Source organism: Triturus cristatus, chromosome 8 (assembly GCF_964204655.1).
Source record: "Triturus cristatus chromosome 8, aTriCri1.1, whole genome shotgun sequence".
Classification (NCBI taxonomy): domain Eukaryota; kingdom Metazoa; phylum Chordata; class Amphibia; order Caudata; family Salamandridae; genus Triturus; species Triturus cristatus.
The window spans coordinates 575,417,123-575,442,158 of record NC_140591.1 but is presented as its reverse complement, the minus strand read 5'-3'; positions in this window follow the sequence as shown (position 1 = coordinate 575,442,158).

Below are 25,036 nucleotides of genomic sequence, written 5' to 3'. Positions count from 1 at the left end.
CTGGAAACCACGCTACCTTCATATCCGCTGTCAACGCACACCACCTCCTCCTCAAAACCACAAAGAAAACGGCTCTCCAAAATAGAACAGTGCCAATGCACACAGCAGCAAAGAACTCTTTGCCATCATCAAGGAGTTATCCCGGCTCAACAGTGAGACCACAGATGTCCCTCCCTCCCAACACCTCTGCAACAAACTCGGCACCTTCTTCCACCACAAGATCAGACAGATCTATGATAGCTTCGACATCGCAGACCCTGCCACTACTCCCGCCACCACCACAATCAACCACGCTGCACCCCAAAAATCACTGCTGATGAAGCCATCTGCCAACCCGAAAGACCTCAAAAACTTCTGACCCATCTCCCTCCTGCCCTTCCCAGGCAAGGTCATTGAGAAGTCCATCAATACCCAACTCTTTCCGGTCATAGAGGTGATCCACATCCTGGACACCTCCCAATCCGTCTTCAGAAGCAACCACAGCAAGGAGACCACACTTATTGCTGCCACCGATGACATCTGCTCCCTCCTAGACCGGGGTTAGTCTGCAGCCCTCATCCCACTTGACCTATTGGCCACTTTCAACACCATCTCCCATGCCACCTTAACCACAAGACTCCACAACACCCACCTCCGTGACAAGGTACTAGACTGGATCCACTCCTTCCTCAAAGGTTGGACTCAGCGAGTCTGACTAACCCTGTTACTCTCAGAACCTGCAGATATCAGCTGTGGGGTGCCTCAGGATTCCTCCCTGAGCCCCACCCTCTACATGGCCTTACTTGCAGCCATCTCAGAAGTCACAGACTCAACATTGTCTCCTACGAAGACAACACCCAGCTGATCCTCTCCCTCACCAACGAACCCACAACTGTCAGGACCAACTTCCACAGTGAAATGAAGGCTGTCACCACCTGGATGAAAGACAGCTGCCTCAAGCTAAACTCGGACAAGACCGAAGTACCAATCATGGGACCCTCCCTTTTAGCCTGGGATGACACTTGGTGGCCAGCCACCCTGGGGCCCCCTCCCACCCCGACGGACCACACTCGCAGCTTCTGCTTCATACTGGACTCATCACTCACAATGAACCACAAAATTAATGCAGTTTCCTCAGCCTACTTCCACACGCTCCAACTACTTCAAAAGACATTCAGATGGATCCCCACAGAATACAGAAAGATGGTTACCCACACACTCATCACCAGCAGCCTCAACTACTGCAATGCACTCTGCACCAGCGTCACCCAGAAACAGCTTAAGAAACTACAGAACATCCAAAACGCTACAGCCAGGCTGGTTCTCAAATATCCCGCTGCAGCCACATCACGCAACAGCTCCCGCAACTTCAATGGCTCCCAGACAACAATAGAATCACCTTCAACCTCCTCACACAAGCCTACAAAGCTCTCTGCAATGAAGGACCAGCATACCTGAACCCCCGCCTCGCATTCCACGTACCTGCCAGACAACTCCATTCTGCCAAATTCACCCTAGCCTCCGTTCCCATGATCCACAAGACCAGAACTGGCGAAAGTTCATTATCCTACCTCGCCGCCAAGACCTGGAACACCCTGCCCCTCCAACTCAGGTAGTCTATGTCACAGCCCCAATTCAAGAAGGACCTCAAGACCTGGCTGTTCAAATAATCCTGCACCTAGAGGGAACAGCACTCCACCCGCCCCCCCAGCGCAATGAGACCCTCATGGATAAGTAGCCATGCTTTACAAGCCCCTGACTGATTGATATATAAAAATTATTTGTAATGTTGGTTAAGATTATGTTATACGTTTTTGAGAGTTTTGTAGGTTAGTATCTATTTCATAATATGCTTTTGTCTATTATTCCTCAGTAATCTACTTCTTGTTTATGAAGAGATTTACTTTAAATTGTAGCATATCATACAATATTTTGGGTTGTTTGCTAGGCATAGGTGCAGTTTGAGGTAAAGATTGCTCCATTCGTAGTTGTTGGTAGCTTTGCTCTTTTTGTAATGCTTCTATAAATTTACATAGTGTGGGTTGGGTTCTGCCTAGTGTGTGTTGGAATGCATTGCACCATCCCTCCACTGTGTTGTTTGTTTTGGCTTCCTGTGCCAAGGTGCTGTCATAAGCAAGAACAAATAGACAGTTTTGTGGGACTCTATTGATTATGCAATTAATATAGCATTCTCTCTCCACATTATAGCCAAATTGCTCTATTTATTCTCAAAATAGATGTAATGTACTATATTCAATTAAAAAAGTGCAAACAACGCAGTGCTCAAAGATGCAGTAGGGTGCAATAATAAGAATGCCACATATATACAATCGTGATGTCTCACTAATTTCATACAAAAACAGAATTTAATTCAATGTGTATTTCCTGATTACTGTCTTTGAATTTTCGACCCTATATGCAATGTACATGGGTCTCTTCAGGACACTCAGGTGCAACGCCTATTGGGATAGAATGTAGAGACAGGCTATGTTACCCTGGTTCCATTTTCGGGCATAAGGGTTAGGTCCTGTGAAACATTTGTATGACATTGCTTTCATAACCATTCCACCATGGTAATTGGAATTTGGAAGGGCACTATGTCCAGATCAATGTAGTCTGCCAATCCGAGTACCTTCAAAATAATACATTAGGGGTTTAGTTTGTGTTTATTTTGTTGGTAAGAAGGGCTTTCTATTAGTAAATTGTAGTGGTTAGCTACCTCAGTGAAAGGACATAGGCTAGAGTTGTTTATTTCAAAGGCAAATTGACTGCTTGTAACGTATTTTGCACTTAGTGCAGATTACTGGAGATGTCTCCATATGCTTTGATTGAAATGGTAGTAACAGCCTTGAGTGGTTGTGTGTTTCTAAACTTTTAAAATAGTTTGAAGCATGGCTTGTTTAAAGTCTACGATTATCTTTTGTGGGTAGTACTTATTTATTTTATATTTACTGTGATTTAAGATTTTGTAGTAAGTGCTACTTTGTTTATTTGGCAGCATGTCATATATAATAGGATGTTTGTGTTTTGCTAGTCACCATGTATGCTGTATATCTTAATGAATGGTTTGGGACAAGTTTTGAAGTCATTGTTTAGGTTGTCATATAACAGGAGAGGTTCCTCATTATGTGCCATCTTTAAGTGTTCAATTCTTATCTTTGCAATCATCTAGGGGCATTGCAGTCCTGGTGGCTTTTTGAGTCCATGCAATTAAATGTTTTAAGGAGGTATAGGTGATAGTTGGCCTATGATGTGTTTGGGAACTTTAGAGTGCAAGCCTTTCTTATATTATGCAATACAGTCCTTACTTTAATTTCTGTCACATTTGGCAGGTGGTTGTGTTCCCTTTCATTGATTACAACACCATCTTTTGTAGTGGTTCTCCCATAGCATACAATAGAATAATATTTAGTGCATATTCACATTTTCAATTGATGTTCTTTCTTGGTTGTAGGTGTAGCCCATGTGACTTAGGGCCTAATTACGACTAAGGTGGTCTTAACAGCCGGCCCTCCCCGGTGACGGTCCAAAAAATGCCACCAGGCTGGCAGCATCCACACTGCCGTATTGAGAGTCTTCCGTGGGGCTGGTGGTGTGTGGGTGGGAGAGTGATGGTGGCGGTGTGCTTCTGCTCTGAAAATGAGCTGGAAGTCAATGCCGGCCATACTGCGGTGCCTGTAGCCGGTCGCGAGTGCTGTTTCCTTGCATTCTGGTTTGCAAGTGAATTATTGCGCTTACCTGACCTAAAGGCATTGGAGGGCACTACATAAGCACTAGCTAATTACACATAGGCACATTCACCCTGAGCCATTACTTCGGCTCCTTACCTGACTTTCCACTGACTCTCGCATGGCGGTGTCCCTACCAGGAACAGGTCAGCGGAAAGACAGATGGAGATTGGGCTGGGGGTGAGAGGCATGGGACATCCTCCATGGGCCACCATTGCTGCTGTGGTAGCAGAAATGTCAGTGGTGGCAGCAGTCCTGAGGTGGTCTTCTCTCTCACTTCCTGATTGGGTGTTTGGTCCACCAAGGAAGCTGGTGGGAAGACCGCCGAAAAGCGCCCATCCCACCGTCATGATCATTAGGCCCTTAGTAAATTCTTCCCTTTCTGGAATGTTATATATCTTCTTCTGTCTGTCATAATGTCTGCAAATAATGTAACTGTATAAGGAATTACAATTTATACATTTGTTATTTACTCATAAAATCAGGCAACCAATTTCATTATTTATACTTATGTATGTTCTTCTTTGATTTTTCTCACTTTTTTGCATCTTTTTCATGGGGTGCTGTAATGTGGAGCATGTGCTTTCTTTTCTGTTGGAAGCAAAAACGATTAGCAGTTTAATTTTAAAAGTGTATTTGTTGGTTGTTTGTAGAGCTTGAGGTTTTTGTGTTCCATTTTGGATGTATTTCTATTTTATATTAATTTACAAATGCTCACTTTTCAATGCTTCCTTCTGGCTTGTGATCGGTGTTCTTCATAGGCAGGTTAACGCTTTCTCAAAGTTGTAGTATTTTCTTTTAGTAGGTTCTCGTAAAGAGATAAAAGTTGGTGAGTAATTTGTTAAGTATTTGTTATTTTATAATTTTTATTTTAATTAAAGGAAGTTTTAGTTAAATATACGTTTTACCTTCTTTGCAAGACAGTGTGTGGTCAGAGAATCCAGCAGAGTTTCCTCGCCTTGCAGGTTTTGTCTTTTTTGCAGTATTTAGTTGATAAAATTTGTGTGCATTTTAGTTATTTGTGTGATTTATTGGCTAAGTTTGTTCATAGTTTGATTTTATTGGTTAGTATAGTTTTGGTTTGAATTTTCTGTCAGGTGTGCCGTTCTATGTTAAATGCTCATTTATTTTAAATTTATAATGTTTATTGTGTAATGTGTAGCTCGAAACATTTCAAAAATAATTTGGAAAAATATATATATATCCTATTTTTGTTTTTCATATAAGTAAAAAATCAATATTTTTAACACTGATATTTGTGTTTTTGATATTTCATGTTTTATTAGCTAAGTATAGGAAGGCAATATTTTGCTAACAGGAATATATATGCTGCCAATATCTGCTTCAACAAGGGATATTTCACAGAGATGTAAGGTTTTGAGGTTTAGATGACTGGAGGTCCGGGCAGAGGGCATGGACCTAAATATTATTTAATGAGATCATTGAAAAAAAAAATGTTTTGTTGATGATTCTTGGTGGCCATCACTATACATTAAGGTGCTGATTCCAATCCTGTAAAACACGGGTATGAATCGTCGTACGGAGCGTATTCTCCGAATGACTCGTACCCGGGAAATCCACCAAACAATCCAGCAAGTACGATTCGTACAGAAATACCATTTCCGTACGAATCGTACAAAACACCGTACGGCTTAAAAATACCAACGAGTCTGATCCTGGACAGCGCGTACGCGACGTCCGTACGGAGTCAGGCAGCGTTTTACGGAACAGCAAGTACGAATCGTCCCTACGTCACTCCGCACAGCTAACTTTTACGGCAGCCAAAAAATCCCGGAAAACCGAGTCTGGCGCGAAAACGGAGCCCCGGTATGCGACGGACAGCCATGGACCCCATCCTACGTGTCATCCCGGCCGTCTTAGCCTACGACCTAGTGCACCGAACCCGACGCACACGCCGCAGAAGGTGAGAACAACACCCAGGGGCCAAGGGGGGGTGAGGGGCAGGAAACATACCCCCTATTCAAATTAAAACCTACAATATTGAGGACATACATTAGCTCCAGGGTCTGGTCACTTCGGGGGGCGTGTCCACCAATCCCTGCGTCCCGCAACAACGGAAGTGGATGCGTACGCGTACCCCTACGGCAACACTACAATAGTGATACGCACTGTACCCACGCTATGGATGTGTGAGTACAGTGCATATCACTATAGTAGTGGTGCCATAGAGGTACGCATGGTACGGACTGTACACACGCTCTGAGAGCGTGTGTACGGTCCGTACCACGCGTACTCCTACAGCCCCACTACAATAGTGATACGGACCATACACATGCTCTCAGAAAGTGTGTACGGTCCGTACCACGCGTACTCCTACGGCACCACTACTATAGTGATACGGGCCATACACACGCTCTCAGAGCATGTGTACGGGGCATTTCACGCGCTTACACTGGTGATAGGAGGCGCACATGAAAGGAATGGAGGTCTCCGACTCGCATAAGGCTGTACATCAAGTCATTGTCATTGCAGAGTTTCATGTATTCTCCGAATGACTCGTACCCGGGAAATCCACCATACAATCCAGCAAGTACGATTCGTACAGAAATACCATTTCCGTACGAATCGTACAAAACACCGTACGGCTAAAAAATACCAACGAGTCTGATCCTGGACAGCGCGTACGCGACGTCCGTACGGAGTCAGGCAGCGTTTTACGGACCAGCAAGTACGAATCGTCCCTACGTCACTCCGCACAGCTAACTTTTACGGCAGCCAAAAAATCCTGGAAAACCGAGTCTGACGCGAAAACGGAGCCCCGGTACGCGACGGACAGCCATGGACCCCATCCTACGTGTCATCCCGGCCGTCTTAGCCTACGACCTAGTGCACCGAACCCGACGCACACGCCGCAGAAGGTGAGAACAACACCCAGGGGCCAAGGGGGGGTGAGGGGCAGGAAACATACCCCCTACTCAAATTAAAACCTACAATATTGAGGACATACATTACCTCCAGGGTCTGGTCACTTCGGGGGGCGTGTCCACCAATCCCTGCGTCCCGCAACAACGGAAGTGGATGCGTACGCGTACCCCTACGGCAACACTACAATAGTGATACGCACTGTACTCACACATCCATAGCGTGGGTACGGTGCATATCACTATAGTAGTGGTGCCATAGAGGTACGCATGGTACGGACCGTACACACACTCTGAGAGCGTGTGTACGGTCCGTACCACGCGTACTCCTACAGCCCCACTACAATAGTGATACGGACCATACACATGCTCTCAGAAAGTGTGTACGGTCCGTACCACGCGTACTCCTACGGCACCACTACTATAGTGATACAGGCCATACACACGCTCTCAGAGCGTGTGTACGGGGCGTTTCACACGCTTACACTGGTGATAGGAGGCGCACATGAAAGGAATGGAGGTCTCCGACTCGCATAAGGCTGTACATCAAGTCATTGTCATTGCAGAGTTTCATGTGCAGGACCTAGGTGTGTCAGGCAGTGATATTGCACATGTCTTCTCATGTAGTTGCACAATTGGTGTGTGATGACCTGTGTACACATGTCATGTGTGATGGGGCACTATGTGGCACACTTCCCCTTCACACTTTGCACATGTGTGCCTGTAGTCCAAACGTGTCAAGCACAGCATCACTGGTATGGCACAGTCACCACCACCTGCAGCTGTCCCCTGATGCCAGGGACAGGGACACTAACAACTGACATTTCACGATCAGAGTGCCCCTATGTGACTATGTCATGTGTGTGTCATGTGTTCCCATAAGCTTGCTATTAGTGTTCCGTCAACTACATCTGCTGTTGCTGCATTTTTTTGCCACAGGTACGTTTCAATTCAACATAGCTGATGTTGGTGGCATGTCACAGACAATGTTCAGCCGTGTCCTGCGTGATGTTTTGGCAGCCATGTTGGAGCACCTTGATGAATTCATCAATTTTCCTACTCCTGAGGAGTTGACAGGTGTCAAGGGTGATTTCTATGCCCTGGGAGGGATGCCCCATGTCATTGGGTCCATTGATGGGACACATGTGGCTTTGGTACCACCACAGGCACAGGAGGTAGCCTATCGCAACCGTAAACATTACCACTCTATAAATGCCCTTGTGGTGTGTCTTGCTAACATGCTGATTTCCCATGTCTGTGCACGTTTTCCAGGGTCAGCACAAGATGCCTACATCATGAGGTGTAGCAGGGTGCCACAAACGATGCTGCGGCTGCTCAACGAACGAACATGTCTTGTTGGTGGGTATACTCTGATTGTCCTGTGTGTTGCGGTATCTTTGGCTCTTACGGCATATCCTGACCCACTTATTTACATGATGTTTCCATGTAGGGGGCTCTGGATATCCCAACATGCCATAGCTGATGACATCTCTCCGCAACCCAAGATCAGCTGCAGATCACCGGTACAACAATGCACACGGGCAGACCAGGCGAGTGATTGAGAGGACGTTTGGCATCCTGAAGAGCCGATTCCGGTGCCTTCACAAGACAGGCGGGTCCCTCCCATATGCACCGGAGAAGGTCTGCAAAATCTTCCTCGTGTGCTGCATGCTGCACAACATGGCAGTGGAGAAGGCAGTGCAGAGACACTTTCTTTTAAATTTGCATGGGGACAACATTGTTCATGTTTAGTAAATGACCATGTATGCAGAGAAAAAATCTTTTAGCTGACTTCTTGTGTGTCTGTCATTCCCAGGTTCTTGTGCATGTTGTCTGCTCGTGTCATTGTTGTCCTCCTGCTATTCCTCATGAGTATTGCAACGTGTGCTGAATCAGCATTCCATGCACAGACATGGAGAAATGTCATTTTGGGTAAGGATTGCAGCAAGGCATTTTGGCGGTGGTACGTGTTTGGAATGTGTAGGGACTGCTTCTGTGCATGTTGTGTTACCATGCATACATGTCTACTCACCATGGGGCACATAACATGTAGCATGACTCCCATGAATTGATAGTCACCCTTCGTGACAGTCATCTGTAATGGATTTTGGATTCTGATGAAGGCATCAATGTGTGTAAAACTTCCCTCTGAAACATACGGGATGCTACGGGTGGACATAGTGTGGGACATCCCCATAACAGGCTCAATGTGGAATTGCAGCCTCTCCGTGTGCAGCAGGAGGTGTTTGGCTCATCCCCTTAACTTGTGTGCCAGTTCATTTGGATTTACAACATCTGTGTTGTGAAAGGGGTGTCCAGCGTAGGTCCCACATGTTCAGTCAAATGACCTGTGAGTCTGTTCATATTGATGCATTTCCCTTAGTGTGAGTTTGAGTAATAAAGGTGTTCCTCACCCTTCAAAGTGCCTCATCTCTGTCAATGCAGGTCTCTTGCCACTTTGCATGCGTCATCTCTGGCATAGTTGTCAAAGATTGTGCATATTAGTGTATGTGTAGTTCGGCAACATGCATGCAGTACTTCATGGCTAATAATCTCTACTGTGCATGAAGTCCATGGCTGTGTATGTATTTGGGCAGGTTGCTCCCCCCAACGGGCCGTCAACGCCTGCTGAGGGTGTGTCTCCTGTGCGCAGCTCAGCCTTCTGTTTCCTGATCCTGTGTCAGTCATCTTTGGTGATTTTTCATCCATTTTCTCTGGGTTAGCCAAGAGTAACCTGACACTCCTTCCATTACGTACGCCTGTTGCAGTTGTCCTTTCTGACCTCCTTGTCTTTGTGTGCTACTTTCGGCCTAGTTTCCAGTACATGCAGCCTGCTGCTGCGGCCCCTGCGGCAAGGGCCCACCAAGTTCCCGGATTCTGCAACCCACACGCCTCCAAGATGCTCCTCCCTTCCTCCCTCCACCCATTCATTAGGCTGTCATCAGCTTGTCTGTGCCACTGTTGCGGCCACGCCGTGCCAAAGGCAAGACCGTCAGCGCATGCAACGTGCACATTGCACAACCCTCATATCCTTGCATGACCCACATCACACAACAGTCTAAAGTTGCAGCCACCCTCCAAGCAATGTCCAACTGAAAATCAACCGCCTGCTCTCAGGCATACCCTAAGCACACAAACGACACCTTCGCATGCTGAGTGTGCAACTCCAACTGCCTACACAGCGCTGCCCCGCCTTCCAGGCCCTGTCACACCAATCAGGTCATGTCCCTCCTACTCCACACCGGCTCTGTCCAACAGCACGCCATTGGACTCAGTTACCTCAACACAACAGGCCCACACATCACCTTCATAACAGTGACCTGGATAAAAGCATCCTCAGCACACAACTTCTTCATTGCCATCTCAGATGGATACAGGAGCACCCGCAGTGACGGCACTAACAATCCCAGACGATGAATTGATATCTATTCACAAGTACGCACTCAGGGTGACAAATCCGGTTTGGAACAAACCCCCTGCAAACCCTCAGAGTAACACTCATCTACAGATCTCCTGGCCTACATCCAAAATTCCGCAAAGCCATCAACACGTCCATCTTTACACACGCCCTCACATCCACAGGATACATGTGGCTGTGGGCCAGGAACTTCGGGCTGAATGAGAACCACACCAGCATCCATCATTGGTCCATCCACATTAGCATTCACGTCTCCGACAAGCAACACCCTGCCGCACACCCCGCTACCAATCCCCCAAAGATGCTTGATGTAAGTCAACACAGACATGCTGTGTGGGACACTGGAACCAACACCACCGCCACACCCTGCAACCTCACACACTGGATCAGCAACTGATCCAACAATCTAGCCACATTGACGGACTTTCCTGTGACGCACAACAACAATTAAGCCACCTGGGACAAGGCAGACCTACTGGACTCATACACGTCTAGCCGGACTCTTGTGCACAGCTTGCAACACAAATAACCATCAGTGGCCTTACAACCCTGGAAAACGGCACACACAGCCATCACCATATCATCAGCAAGGACAATTGGAGATCCTTCAGATGGGGCCGAGGCAAAAAAACGCACGACATCAAGGAGCTCATCAGCATTGTGAGTGCACTGACATCACCTCTCCATCCAAAAGACACCCCACCCTTGCAAGGCTGAGCCAATCCCTTGCAACTTTCTACCACTGCAAGCTCATGGACATACACGCCAGCCTTGGCACACAGAGGCAGACAGCACTATTATACGCGGGACCAACGCCCCTCAGGTTTTGGACTTCCATAAGCAGGAAATACAACACCCGGCTCATGTGCAATATCCCCTGGGGATCTCCATCAGGCCCCTTCCCACACAACATCTCAACCACATAATTCTCCATCCTTGTAGCCCCCGTCCAGCATGTCATGTATGTATCATTGGAGTCAGCCACATTCCATGGTAGATAGAGGCATGCAGTGACCCAGGCCCTTCTTAGACAATGGACGGCAGGAACGCAGGCTCTCAAGGAACATCACTGTGCTTCCCTAGCCAGCAAATGTCATCAGGAAGACAGTCAACGAGCAACTGACAAACTTCCTCCATGCAAAGAGCTCCAGGCAACCTGCACAAGACCATCTTCCACAGTAATCACCCCACTGCATCCGTCATCATTGCCACCAACACTGACAACTTTGCCCTGCACAACAATGGTGAGGCCCCCCCCTTGACCTCTCCACAGCATTATACACGATGTGCTCACACACTGTCAGCTCACACATCTCCAACACTGGTATCCAGAGGATGGACCAGGATGAAATCAACAAGTAGCTCACCAGCAAGGCCATGGGAGTGGGACTCAAGCCTTTAGCATGTAGTACAGTGGCCTCATCTGGCACATGGCACAGGGCTCATCTCTCAGCGTGTCAATCTTCAATGTGTCCATAACCCCCCTCTCCACCATCACATGCGCACACAACCTCATCATCATCTCGTATGCCATTGACAGCCAGCTTCTCCTCAACCTCACCAAAGACCCAGCCATTGCCAGTTCCAACCTTCAAGAAGGCATGAGGTCCGTTGATGAATGGCTGAACACCTGAGGCTGGACTTGGCCAGGACTGAGGTAATCATCTGAGGATTGTCCCCTTACAGCTGGGTCAACTCCTTGTGTCCCACCCGCCAGGGACCTGCACCAGCACCCAGTGGCCATGCACGCAAGATGGTGTGCATCATGGACTCGTCGCTCACAATTACCATGCAACTCACCAGCATCTGTACCTCATGCTGCAACACCCTCCGCATGATGCACATGATCCACAGATAGATCCACTCCATGGCAAGACAGACCGTCCCACAGGTCCACGACACCAGCTGTGTCAACTACAGCCCCACCCTCTACGGAGCAAGAACAGCCAAACTCCCGGAGAACTTGTCCACATCCAGGGTGCATCTGCACACCTCAGCTTCAACATCCCGCGCCCCAGCCACATCACCGTCCACCTGAGATAACTGCAATGGATCACTGTCTGCTGCAGGATGACCTTCAGACTCCTCACCCACACTCAGGAGGCAGTCCACAACCCCAGACCCCAAACCAACCTTGGACGTCCGTCATCCAAGACCCCGTTGGGCCAACTCCGTGCATCCAACCTTGCCCTGGCCACCATTCTTCACATCCACGAACTCCAGCATGCAGGAGATAGTTCTCCCACCTGGCCAAACATAACTGGGACTCCCTCCCCGGGAACCTCCACATGAGCCATGACCTCTACGCCTTAATGATACTCTTCAAAATAGGTCTGTCCGCACAGTATTGCAAGCCCCCCTCAGCAGCTTGAGGCCATCACGGGTGAGTATTGGGCTCCATGTCTGTATTGGATGATGCATTGTGACCCATGTGTGTCCTGTACCGGAAAATGAGGTTAAAGAGGATGAGATGCACACCATTGTAATCCATGTTCAACCAATTTTTATATCATTCCACCTTTGTTCCACTTTTAAAGGCGTGCAAAACTCGCTCCGCGCTTCGTCTCATTGCGCTAACAATATGTCAAATCCACGAAAGGAACCGGCTTTGATTCCATCAAGCTGCACAGCCACAACAACATTTGAATCGAATGAATCAAATTCATATGCTCCTCTTTTTACTTTTCTTCAATTTTAACTGTTACTTTTCATCCATTTCTTATCGTAATAGTTCAATTCATTTTATTCAATCGTTTCTTCGTATATGTATTTCAACGGTCTTCAAAAAGGCTCAGGAGTTCAAAGATGTGTTCCACATGCCATGATTTATTAACAACAACCCAATGCATTTCGGGAACTGATTCCCTTCGTCAGGGGAATCTATAAATACAAACGTACACATATTTCAATCAACTTTAAAAACATGGTAAAGCATTTCCCTTATATTATTAAGCAGAAAATCTGCGATTGTCTATCAGACACATGGTATTAGATGAACAGTAATCCCTTCATTACGAGTCTTTTCAACCTATTCCCACCATCCCCCAACATGATGCATCCTGGCGCGCCCTCCTTGTTCACCCTTGTTAAGCTTAGCGCATACATTCAGAGTTCATTTTACCTCTTAATATGCTAATCAAAGTCACACCTGTGTATACGAGTATGAACAACTTCCATGCTTACCATGACATAATGGTCACCCCAAGAATAATAATCATTCCGTCCACATGGCACAATCTGTTATCCTCCCTTCACTTGGCGTACAGAGACGCGTATTACTCGGATACAAACGAAATAAACTTAATGGCTGCGAACGGCTTCCTTATAATCACGCCCCTACTCACTCTAAATGATTTGTTGCACTTGTGTATACGGTGACTTTTCACTAACATAAACAACAGACTAAGTGTACTGTGCTCTTTCATTACTTTTAAACAGTGCTGCTACATATTCCAAGATGCAATATATTCCGTGCCCTTCTACATACCATGTTTCAAACACCCTCGTAATCTCAAATTGCTCATTAATCATATTAACTGACATAATTACAACTGTTTCATAAAACGATTCTTATATATGATACTTGATTATATCACAGTCCTCTTATTTTGTACTGTGTAGAAAATGCTTCTGTCCATGTTAATCCCGCACGGCTGGAAACCCGGCTCTTGTGCCCTTTCATCATCTTTATCATTCAACCTTAACATATATCTCGTGGCCCTGTTCTTATTTGTTACTCCTTATGAATTTTTTAACGTTATTTTGATGGTGGGTGCAATCTCATTTGAGACGAACTAATTCATGCGAATGAGGTTAAAGAGGATGAGATGCACACCATTGTAATCCATGTTCAACCAATTTTTATATCATTCCACCTTTGTTCCACTTTTAAAGGCGTCTCAAATGAGATTGCACCCACCATCAAAATAACGTTAAAAAATTCATAAGGAGTAACAAATAAGAACAGGACCACAAGATATATGTTAAGGTTGAATGATAAAGATGATGAAAGGGCACAAGAGCCGGGTTTCCAGCCGTGCGGGATTAACATGGACAGAAGCATTTTCTACACAGTACAAAATAAGAGGACTGTGGTATAATCAAGTATCATATATAAGAATCGTTTTATGAAACAGTTGTAATTATGTCAGTTAATATGATTAATGAGCAATTTGAGATTACGAGGGTGTTTGAAACATGGTATGTAGAAGGGCACGGAATATATTGCATCTTGGAATATGTAGGAGCACTGTTTAAAAGTAATGAAAGAGCACAGTACACTTAGTCTGTTGTTTATGTTAGTGAAAAGTCACCGTATACACAAGTGCAACAAATCATTTAGAGTGAGTAGGGGCGTGATTATAAGGAAGCCGTTCGCAGCCATTAAGTTTATTTCGTTTGTATCCGAGTAATACGCGTCTCTGTACGCCAAGTGAAGGGAGGATAACAGATTGTGCCATGTGGACGGAATGATTATTCTTGGGGTGACCATTATGTCATGGTAAGCATGGAAGTTGTTCATACTCGTATACACAGGTGTGACTTTGATTAGCATATTAAGAGGTAAAATGAACTCTGAATGTATGCGCTAAGCTTAACAAGGGTGAACAAGGAGGGCGCGCCAGGATGCATCATGTTGGGGGATGGTGGGAATAGGTTGAAAAGACTCGTAATGAAGGGATTACTGTTCATCTAATACCATGTGTCTGATAGACAATCGCAGATTTTCTGCTTAATAATATAAGGGAAATGCTTTACCATGTTTTTAAAGTTGATTGAAATATGTGTACGTTTGTATTTATAGATGCCCCTGACGAAGGGAATCAGTTCCCGAAATGCATTGGGTTGTTGTTAATAAATCATGGCATGTGGAACCCATCTTTGAACTCCTGAGCCTTTTTGAAGACCGTTGAAATACATATACGAAGAAACGATTGAATAAAATGAATTGAACTATTACGATAAGAAATGGATGAAAAGTAACAGTTAAAATTGAAGAAAAGTAAAAAGAGGAGCATATGAATTTGATTCATTCGATTCAAATGTTGTTGTGGCTGTGCAGCTTGATGGAATCAAAGCCGGTTCCTTTCGTGGATTTGACATATTGTTAGCGCAATGAGACGAAGCGCGGAGCGAGTTTTGCACGCCTTTAAAAGTGGAACAAAGGTGGAATGATATAAAAATTGGTTGAACATGGATTACAATGGTGTGCATCTCATCCTCTTTAACCTCATTTGCATGAATTAGTTCGTCTCAAATGAGATTGCACCCACCATCAAAATAACGTTAAAAAATTCATAAGGAGTAACAAATAAGAACAGGACCACGAGATATATGTTAAGGTTGAATGATAAAGATGATGAAAGGGCACAAGAGCCGGGTTTCCAGCCGTGCGGGATTAACATGGACAGAAGCATTTTCTACACAGTACAAAATAAGAGGACTGTGATATAATCAATTATCATATATAAGAATCGTTTTATGAAACAGTTGTAATTATGTCAGTTAATATGATTAATGAGCAATTTGAGATTACGAGGGTGTTTGAAACATGGTATGTAGAAGGGCACGGAATATATTGCATCTTGGAATATGTAGGAGCACTGTTTAAAAGTAATGAAAGAGCACAGTACACTTAGTCTGTTGTTTATGTTAGTGAAAAGTCACCGTATACACAAGTGCAACAAATCATTTAGAGTGAGTAGGGGCGTGATTATAAGGAAGCCGTTCGCAGCCATTAAGTTTATTTCGTTTGTATCCGAGTAATACGCGTCTCTGTACGCCAAGTGAAGGGAGGATAACAGATTGTGCCATGTGGACGGAATGATTATTCTTGGGGTGACCATTATGTCATGGTAAGCATGGAAGTTGTTCATACTCGTATACACAGGTGTGACTTTGATTAGCATATTAAGAGGTAAAATGAACTCTGAATGTATGCGCTAAGCTTAACAAGGGTGAACAAGGAGGGCGCGCCAGGATGCATCATGTTGGGGGATGGTGGGAATAGGTTGAAAAGACTCGTAATGAAGGGATTACTGTTCATCTAATACCATGTGTCTGATAGACAATCGCAGATTTTCTGCTTAATAATATAAGGGAAATGCTTTACCATGTTTTTAAAGTTGATTGAAATATGTGTACGTTTGTATTTATAGATGCCCCTGACGAAGGGAATCAGTTCCCGAAATGCATTGGGTTGTTGTTAATAAATCATGGCATGTGGAACCCATCTTTGAACTCCTGAGCCTTTTTGAAGACCGTTGAAATACATATACGAAGAAACGATTGAATAAAATGAATTGAACTATTACGATAAGAAATGGATGAAAAGTAACAGTTAAAATTGAAGAAAAGTAAAAAGAGGAGCATATGAATTTGATTCATTCGATTCAAATGTTGTTGTGGCTGTGCAGCTTGATGGAATCAAAGCCGGTTCCTTTCGTGGATTTGTCCTGTACCGGACTCAGATCCCAGGGTATGGATGGCTGGAGTTAGTTCAACACTCAGGCATAGTTTGACATTTCCCCACACGTATGTTGTGGACTCATGCAAAATGACTGCAACATCTAATTAAAAATATTTAGTTTTATTCTCGTGGGGGGCGTGTTTTGTTTGAAAAAATAGGTGCTATACAGTGTGCCTAGAATCCAAAGTTCACAGGGGGAGATGGGGTCCTTGGCATTTGAAGTCATCAGAGTCCAGAACACAGTGTTTGTCCTCATTGGTCAGACTGTGACCAGCAAGTCCATGTGGCAGAGAATGTCAGTGAATGAGGTGATGCTGTTGTGCATGAAGGCCAGGTGCCAGGCCAGGTGAACTGGGAGATGTGGATGGGTCGCTGCCTCTCACCGTTTTTTCTGTGGACGACCCACCTTCCTCACTGGACCCTCAGATGCAGGCCTTGACGATGCTTGGGACGCTCCGTCGGACGAATCCTCCTCCTCCCTCCCTGTGGCTGGTGGTGGTCTTCGCCTGGTGGCACAGGAAGGTTTGCCAATGTTGTCGGCGATCCGACGGAGTGACCGGCTTATGTCCGTTTACAGCCAGTCTTGCCTCCATCAGTCCTTGGTGTTCTTGTTGACTGGCATGTTGCTCGGCCTGCTGGTTCTTAATCTCTGTGAGGGTCTCCACTACCTGGCTGATGTCCCTGGTGTCATGCCGGTATGCATCCATGATGTTGCGTATGTGTGACATTCCAGTCCCTTCAGCTGGCTGGTCAGGTTCTCGCTTCTGCCTACCTCCACTCCCACCACCCCTGCCCACACGAGCCTGGCCTGCCGTTGTGGGCACATCGGGTCTACGGGACCCCTGAGGGATGGTAGTTGCGGGGTTGTCTGCCTCCTCCTGGGTGCCCGGCAAACCTTGTCCCTCCAGGTCAGACTGGCTCAGTTGTTTAGTGCGGACAGGGCTCCTGGGTGTCTCCTGGGATGTGGCAGGAATGGGGGTGGTGGTTGGCACAGATGTTCCTGAAGCAGGTGCTGCAGGGGCTTTGACACCAGAGGGGCAAGGTGGGTTGTGGTTATCCGCGGAGTGTTGAGAGGTGTCGCTGCCAGTTGGCTCAGGTTCCTCCCGAGCCTGGGACTGTGATTCTTCACCCCCATTTTTGGGCGGAGATCCATCAGGTTGCCCTATGTGTGAGAGAGAGACAATGTTAATGCTGTTTCATGCAACATCCATGTTTCATACATATTCAAGTTGCCACAGTTCCTCCAGGTAGTTGTATGGGCCTAGCATTCTCCTCAATGTTCACTTGTGGATGGGTATGTTGCGGGGGACAGATTGATATGTTCTCCTGAGTGTTTGACATGTAGATTTTTGGCATGGATGCTTCTTTGGCTATGGATTGATCTTGTTGTGTCACATGTCCATTGTGAGAGTGGGTAAATCCATTGCCTGCCCCGGGGGTGTGTGCTTGTGTAAGGGGTGTGTGTGACAGGGCCTGCTGGTGGGTGTAGTGTGATTTGGCAGTGGGTCTCCCAGGTGATGTATCTGTCCCACCATGGAGCATGCTGCCATGACAGTGAGTGTGAGTTCCTGTCCTAGATATCTGAGCTTGTTGTGTTGGTGTTTGAGTTTGCAGTGGTCACAGGAGCGCCTTGTGCTGCCTACAGCAGGGCCAAGTGTCAGCTTCTTTGTCAGTACTTTGCCAGTCCCTGTGCATTGAGCATGGTGCATGGGTATGTACCTGGGCCATATGGGCTGAGAGCAATGGTGTCTGATTCAGAGTTGAACAATGCGTTTTGTGAGCCCCACCCTCCCAGCATCCCGGACATCCAGTCTTGGGTTAGTGCTTCGTGTAGCCTGGGACATGGCATGGCCTTGCTTTGTGAATGTGGCATACACATGTTAGTGCCATGAGCGTTGTTTTTGAGTGTGGTTGTGTCCAGTGAGGGCTTGGGGGTAGTTGCGTGCATTTTGTGTAGTTGGGGTGTGGATGTCATTCCCCCCATGTTCCATGAGTTGTTTGTGTACTCACCAGGCTCTGGAAGTCCTTGAAGTCCATGTACTCCCACCGGCAGAAGCAGGGCCATCACCTTCTCCTCCCAGGGATGGTAATGTACCGGTTAGCGGGGCAGCCCACCTCCAGTGATGTTGCTCTGGGCGTAGTCCTCGTTCATTTTCCGCTTGACTGCCCTCCGCAGATCGTACCACCTGGCTTGGCATTCATTCCTGGTCCTTCTGATGGGTGCAACAGCGTTCACCCTATCGACGATCTTTTGCCACAGGCGTGATTTTTCGGGTATGCTGGTCTGTCTGACCAATCTTCCAAAGAGCTGTGGCTCGACTCTGATGACTTCGTTGACAAGGATGTCCAGCTCCTCCCTTGTGAACTTTGGATTCTTGTCTGTGGGCATGGTGTGGGGTGAGGGTTTGGATGGTTGTGGGTGTGAATGTGAAGGTGTGTGTGGGAATGTGAAGAGGGGGTATGTGTGAAGGAGTTTGTGTGAAGGTGTATATATTGAGGTGTGTGGGTGCAGTTGTTGAGGTGTGCTCTGTAGCTGCAGTGAGTCTGTTGCAAAGGCTCATGGTTTGTGTGTGTGGGCCCTTTTTATTGGTCCATTTGTGGGTGTGCCTGCGTTTGAAATTTTGGTGGGTGTTTTATAAGAGGTGGTTGTGAGTTTGGGCCTCTGTTTGCGTGTTTGAATGTGCCAGGTTAGTCATTTTGATGTTTTTTCTACTGTAGACGTGTTTGTGGTATTGTGCGAGTCGAATTGACCCTCCTTGTGCTGTTTCACAGTGTCCTGGTTCAGTACGAGTCGTTTTCGCGTATGTAAGGTGCGTACATACGCGATGTTGTTGTACCGTGCTCGCATACGCAATGTTGTTGTAAGGTCCATACATACGCAATGCTGGGGGACGGGGCTGGGGTATGGGTCGTCCAAGTACGGGGCTGGGGTACGGTGCGTCCAAGTATGGGGCTGGGGTACGGTGCATCCAAGTACAGGGCTGGGGTACGGTGCTGGGGTACGGTGCGTCCAAGTACGGCTGGGGTACGGTGCTGGGGTTACGGTGCGTACAAGTACGGGGCTGGGGTACGGTTCTGGGGTACGGTGCATCCAAGTATGGGGCTGGGGTACGGTGCTGGGGTACGGTGCGTACAAGTACGGGGTTGGGGTACGGTGCGTACAAGTACGGGGCTGGGGTACAGTGCTGGGGTACGGTGTGTACCAGTACGGGGCTGGGGTACGGTGCGGACATGGAGGGGGGGGTACGGTGCTGACATACGGGGGTACATGCGGACATACGCGGGGGAGGGGGGGCTGTACGACTCGTATCCCAGGCACAAGTTTACCCGGGATACGAGTGGTACAGAGTTCGCTATGTACGGGACGTTTTACATACGCTTGTGTATTCGGAAGGGCGGTACGGATCGTACTTGTGCGCTCGGACTTCAGTTTTACGATTTGTACAGAAAACTGTCCGGGTACGTCTCGTAGACCTTTTCCCGATACGATTCGTATGTATTTTTCATGTACGAATCGTACTTCACCGGTGGGACGGGACTTGTATGATTCGTATGTAAAAATATACGGATACGAGTGGTAAGGGAAATTTTTTTACCCAATCGGAATCGGCACCTTAGTGTATCAGAACACACTATTTCCAGAGAAGTAGGTTGTAATTAAATGTGCTGTTTTTCCAAATTTATGGTCAGATGCAAATACATTTAAATGCAAATAGTTTGATTTCATTTCTATATTTGTGCATAAAAGAGGAAATACGTAGTACAGTTGAAAACAGGAAATCCATTTTGTCAGTACACTAATAGCCAGACAACAGCAGAAAACTATTCGAATTTTTTTTTAAATCCAAGTAAGAATTTAATTTTTGTATGAACCTAAACTGAAATGTAAAAAAATACCAGTAGAATTATAAAAAGTAAATATAGATAAATATTGATGGAAATCAGTAGCCTTACCAGCAAACAGTCCCAGTTTCTTAGTATCTATCTGTATGCACCCATAACAATTAAAACTGATAGCTTATTTAGAGGCTTATTTACAAAAGGGGCATAATAATATGTTACTGGATAGTATTTCGAATTAGATCTTTTATTGCCTCACATTGAAAATATACTCAAGGTTTATGCCAGGGGTATCACAGAAGAAAATGGTAATGATGTCACACATTTTCATTTCTGCTATTTGGAAGTTGAACTATTAAACAGAGAAGGTCCTAATGCTTTATTTTAATTGTCTTAATCTTGATGACCTAATATTTTTGTGGCATATTAGCACACTAAGTTAGTTTGTTGTTAGGACTGATTCATTATAGTAATATGGAATTTGATCAAAAAAAGTCTGTTCAGATTTGGACATTCTTCTAGCATTATTGTTACAAAAGGTATTGCAAAATCTATAAATTCAACTATTACTGTTTGGTAGATCCAGTGTCTTGTCATATTTGAAACCATGTATACATGGGATGAAAATGTCTTGTACGAGGGCAAAAATTGAAATGTGATTGATGGAAGAAAAATTGGTCAAGGTAATGTCCACCCTCAAAGAGTATACTCAGCATCGTTAGAAGGCCTCAGACATAGCAGAAGCAGGGGTGTAACATTAGGCAGAATTGAATGGTAAAATGTATTTGTATGAAATATCTCAATTGAAACATCTAAAGACCTATTTTCAGTAAGTGGCATGCTGTCTTGAAATGAGAAATAAGTAAGGAAACTGGACAGCCTTTTCATGGTACACCGAAGAAAGCCAGTTAGGTGAACTTCTTTTTCTGAACCATAATCACCCCAGCTGGTTTATACTGATCAGGAAATTTCATAGTTGTTTCCTCAAATAAATGTCTTTATTCACTTGTATGAAGTTTGGCAAGGTGGCAAGCCATAGAGGCATATGTTTCTAACACATTGGTTTCAAAGTTTAGGACGCAAAATGCAAACTCTCAAGAGCAAAAGTGTGAAACCTGTTCGACAAGAGATACTCCAGTGTTTAGAGCAGATTCTGAACTTGATTTGGATGCACACAGAGGGACTCAAGTGTAATAAGGAACATTTACAGTAGCCAATGGATTACCAAGAGGAGAATTTTCCCCAGCTTGGATGCCACAAACACAATTCAATTTATTGAGTGGAAATTCTTCCAGTCATGAAAGTGGATTTTCTTCTCTGAGTTTGAATTTTTATGAATGCTAACTATTCTGTATACAGCCCACAGGTAGAAGCTTAAATTGAGAAAGGTACATAACATCCATACTCTTTGTTCACCATGATGTCTTCATCATGTGTGAAGCATTTGACAGGCGTATATAAGGGTGCAGCAGCTCCAAAGTCTTTAAAATTTAGTTTGTTTGTAACCTACTCCTATGTAAACAATTTATTTTATTCAACTTTTAGAAAATTTTGTACAAGAATGGTTAGCCTAAAGTACAAACAAAGGTTCCTGATTTCACTGCAGTCAACCCAACATTCTAACCAGGTGGCTTAAATAACAGGGATATAGTCACGGATTCTATATTATAGTTGAATAAAGGTAAGAAAGTTTGGGTCCTGATGAATTATAGATCATATGCAAAGAAATACAATCCTTACCTCATTTTCATATATCTCAACAGTTCATTAAACAAAATCTCAAATCACATATCATCTCCTTGGATCACATCTCATCAGATCAGTTACAAAATTCCATGTCTAGGAGCTTAAAACACGTAATCAGTTTGCTGACTTAAACCCTTCCGTGCTCTTGATAGCTGGTAGCCATCCTGAGCCACGGTGGGCATGTGCGCCAGTCTTTCTGCCCCACCTTTCCCAAGTGACTGTCCTTGCAAAAACAGGTCGTTTTGCAAAAGGTAATTTTGATGTCTCCACAATACGTTTTGGGCTCTTGCCTGTCGCGGGTACTTGGCCCACTCACATTAGTGAGATACCATTTTTATCAGGAGACTTTGGAGAATATAGGGTGTTTTAAAATTGCTTACTTGCACAATCTCAAACTGCTTTTAAAAATCGATCTTTTCTCCTTGTGTAACACAGCTAGCGTCGCTGTATCACGTGACACGAGGCCACGCCCCCCTCGCTAGCCACGCCCACTCCAGGAAGCTCTTAAGCGCTGTGCCTGCCAGAAGCCAGTGCTGACCAGCTAGAGCCCTGAGGCGGAAGCCGGGGCTACTAGACTGCAACGAAACCTCTATTGTGTTTTAAAATTGCTTACTTGCACAATCTCAAACTGCTTTTAAAAATCGATCTTTTCTCCTTGTGTAACACAGCTAGCGTCGCTGTATCACGTGACACGAGGCCACGCCCCCCTCGCTAGCCACGCCCACTCCAGGAAGCTCTTAAGCGCTGTGCCTGCCAGAAGCCAGTGCTGACCAGCTAGAGCCCTGAGGCGGAAGCCGGGGCTACTAGACTGCAACGAAACCTCTATTGTGTTTTAAAATTGCTTACTTGCACAATCTCAAACTGCTTTTAAAAATCGATCTTTTCTCCTTGTGTAACACAGCTAGCGTCGCTGTATCACGTGACACGAGGCCACGCCCCCCTCGCTAGCCACGCCCACTCCAGGAAGCTCTTAAGCGCTGTGCCTGCCAGAAGCCAGTGCTGACCAGCTAGAGCCCTGAGGCGGAAGCCGGGGCTACTAGACTGCAACGAAACCTCTATTGTGTTTTAAAATTGCTTACTTGCACAATCTCAAACTGCTTTTAAAAATCGATCTTTTCTCCTTGTGTAACACAGCTAGCGTCGCTGTATCACGTGACACGAGGCCACGCCCCCCTCGCTAGCCACGCCCACTTCTCTCTCCTCCCATAACTATGCTCACTACCCGACAGCGCAGCGGTCGAGCGCAGCGGGCACACCCCCAGCACGCCGAAGACACGCCAAAGACTAGCCCGTCTGTGCCCGTCCGTGCCAGGACGAGGCACGAGGCCGAGGCTCTCCCCCCAACTGCACCACCCAGATTGGTAAGAACGTCTTCCGCTCTGAGAGCACTGCGCCCTACCCCTAAACCGAACTGCTCTCTACCCAACCTACACATAGTCGGAACCCATGTTTGCTCGGAGTGTAAACTATTCACTGACGTCCATAAACCTTACTCCGACCCACCTAGGAGAAGCAGGAAATGTAAAATCCTACGTTATAATGTACAGCCAACATATGTATTTTACAGTACTAACTGCAGATCACTGCCCAAGCACAAGCATGAAATTTTTAATCTCCTCACTGAAGAAAGCCCCAGTGCTATCTTCCTAACCGAGACCTGGCTACATGACAGCGCTGGCCCAGATGTTGCTATTGCCCTCCCTGACAATTACGCCATTGTCAGACTCGACAGGGAAAAACAGGTTGGGGGTGGGATTGCCATCATTTTCAACAGAGAATACAAATGCACCCTGGAATCCGTTCTAATTCCAGATTGTGAAGCGGGTCTTTTTAAAATTACCTTAAACCCCAATTTCACTATGTCAGGCCTTCTAGTCTATCGTCCACCAGGTAACCCCTCTCAATGGGTATCAAACTTCGCTAATCATATTACCCCCTATTATATGTCATCTAGCAATTTCTCTCTGCTAGGTGATCTTAACCTACACCTGGAAGATCCCACCATCCCATCATGCTATAATTTTCTGGAAGATCTAGCTGTAATGAACTTATCTATTATCAACTCCGGCCCTACCCATATTGCTGGCCACCTGTTGGACCCCATAATAACGAACGTCAGTGAACTCACGTACATTGCCACCGTCCCTTCTGGATGGTCCGACCATCACCTCATCAACTTTAGCATCTCTTTTCCACCCCCCCCTAGAGTAAAACAAAATACTATTGCTACTAATAGAAGGAACTGGAAGTCAGTCGACATAGGTGCCTTAAATGCGGCACTCAAACAAAACCCTCCTAGCTTAAACCCCAACATGGACCACGCAGCAATTGAGACGCAAAATTGGCTTACAAATGCTGCCAACAGCTGTCTGCCTTCTATTCACACCAAAAGGAGTAGGCATCGTCCCCCGGCTCCATGGTTTAACGACAGCCTCAAAACTGAAAAGTCAAGATGCAAAGTATTAGAAAGAAAATGGCGTAAAAAGTACGACCCTTATGCAAAAAAATGCTACCATGAAGCCAGAAACAAATATCATACGGCGTGCACAAAGGCAAGAGCTGCCTTCGTCTCAAAAACAATCATCGAAGCAACTAATATGCCCAAAACCCTTTTCTCTACAGTTAAGGAATTGGCAGGCGCAAATACTGCAGCCGCTGCACCCCCTTTAAGCACTCAACAATGTCAGGCATTAGCTTGCTTTTTTACTGAGAAAATTGACAAAATTATCTCAGACATCAACACCAAAATATCTAACGCTGACCCACCCCTTCCATCTAACCCCTGCCTACCTCAACCCACTGCTGCTGACAAAAACCTGCTGGAATCCTGGCCGAATCTCTCACTGGAGAATCTCAAAGGAATCCTTAAATCTGTCAAGTCTGGCTCCCCTAGGGACCCCATCCCTATTAAAATTATAAAACAATTGGATGACCAGTCCCTGAATATCATTGCCAACATTTTAAATTTGTCCTT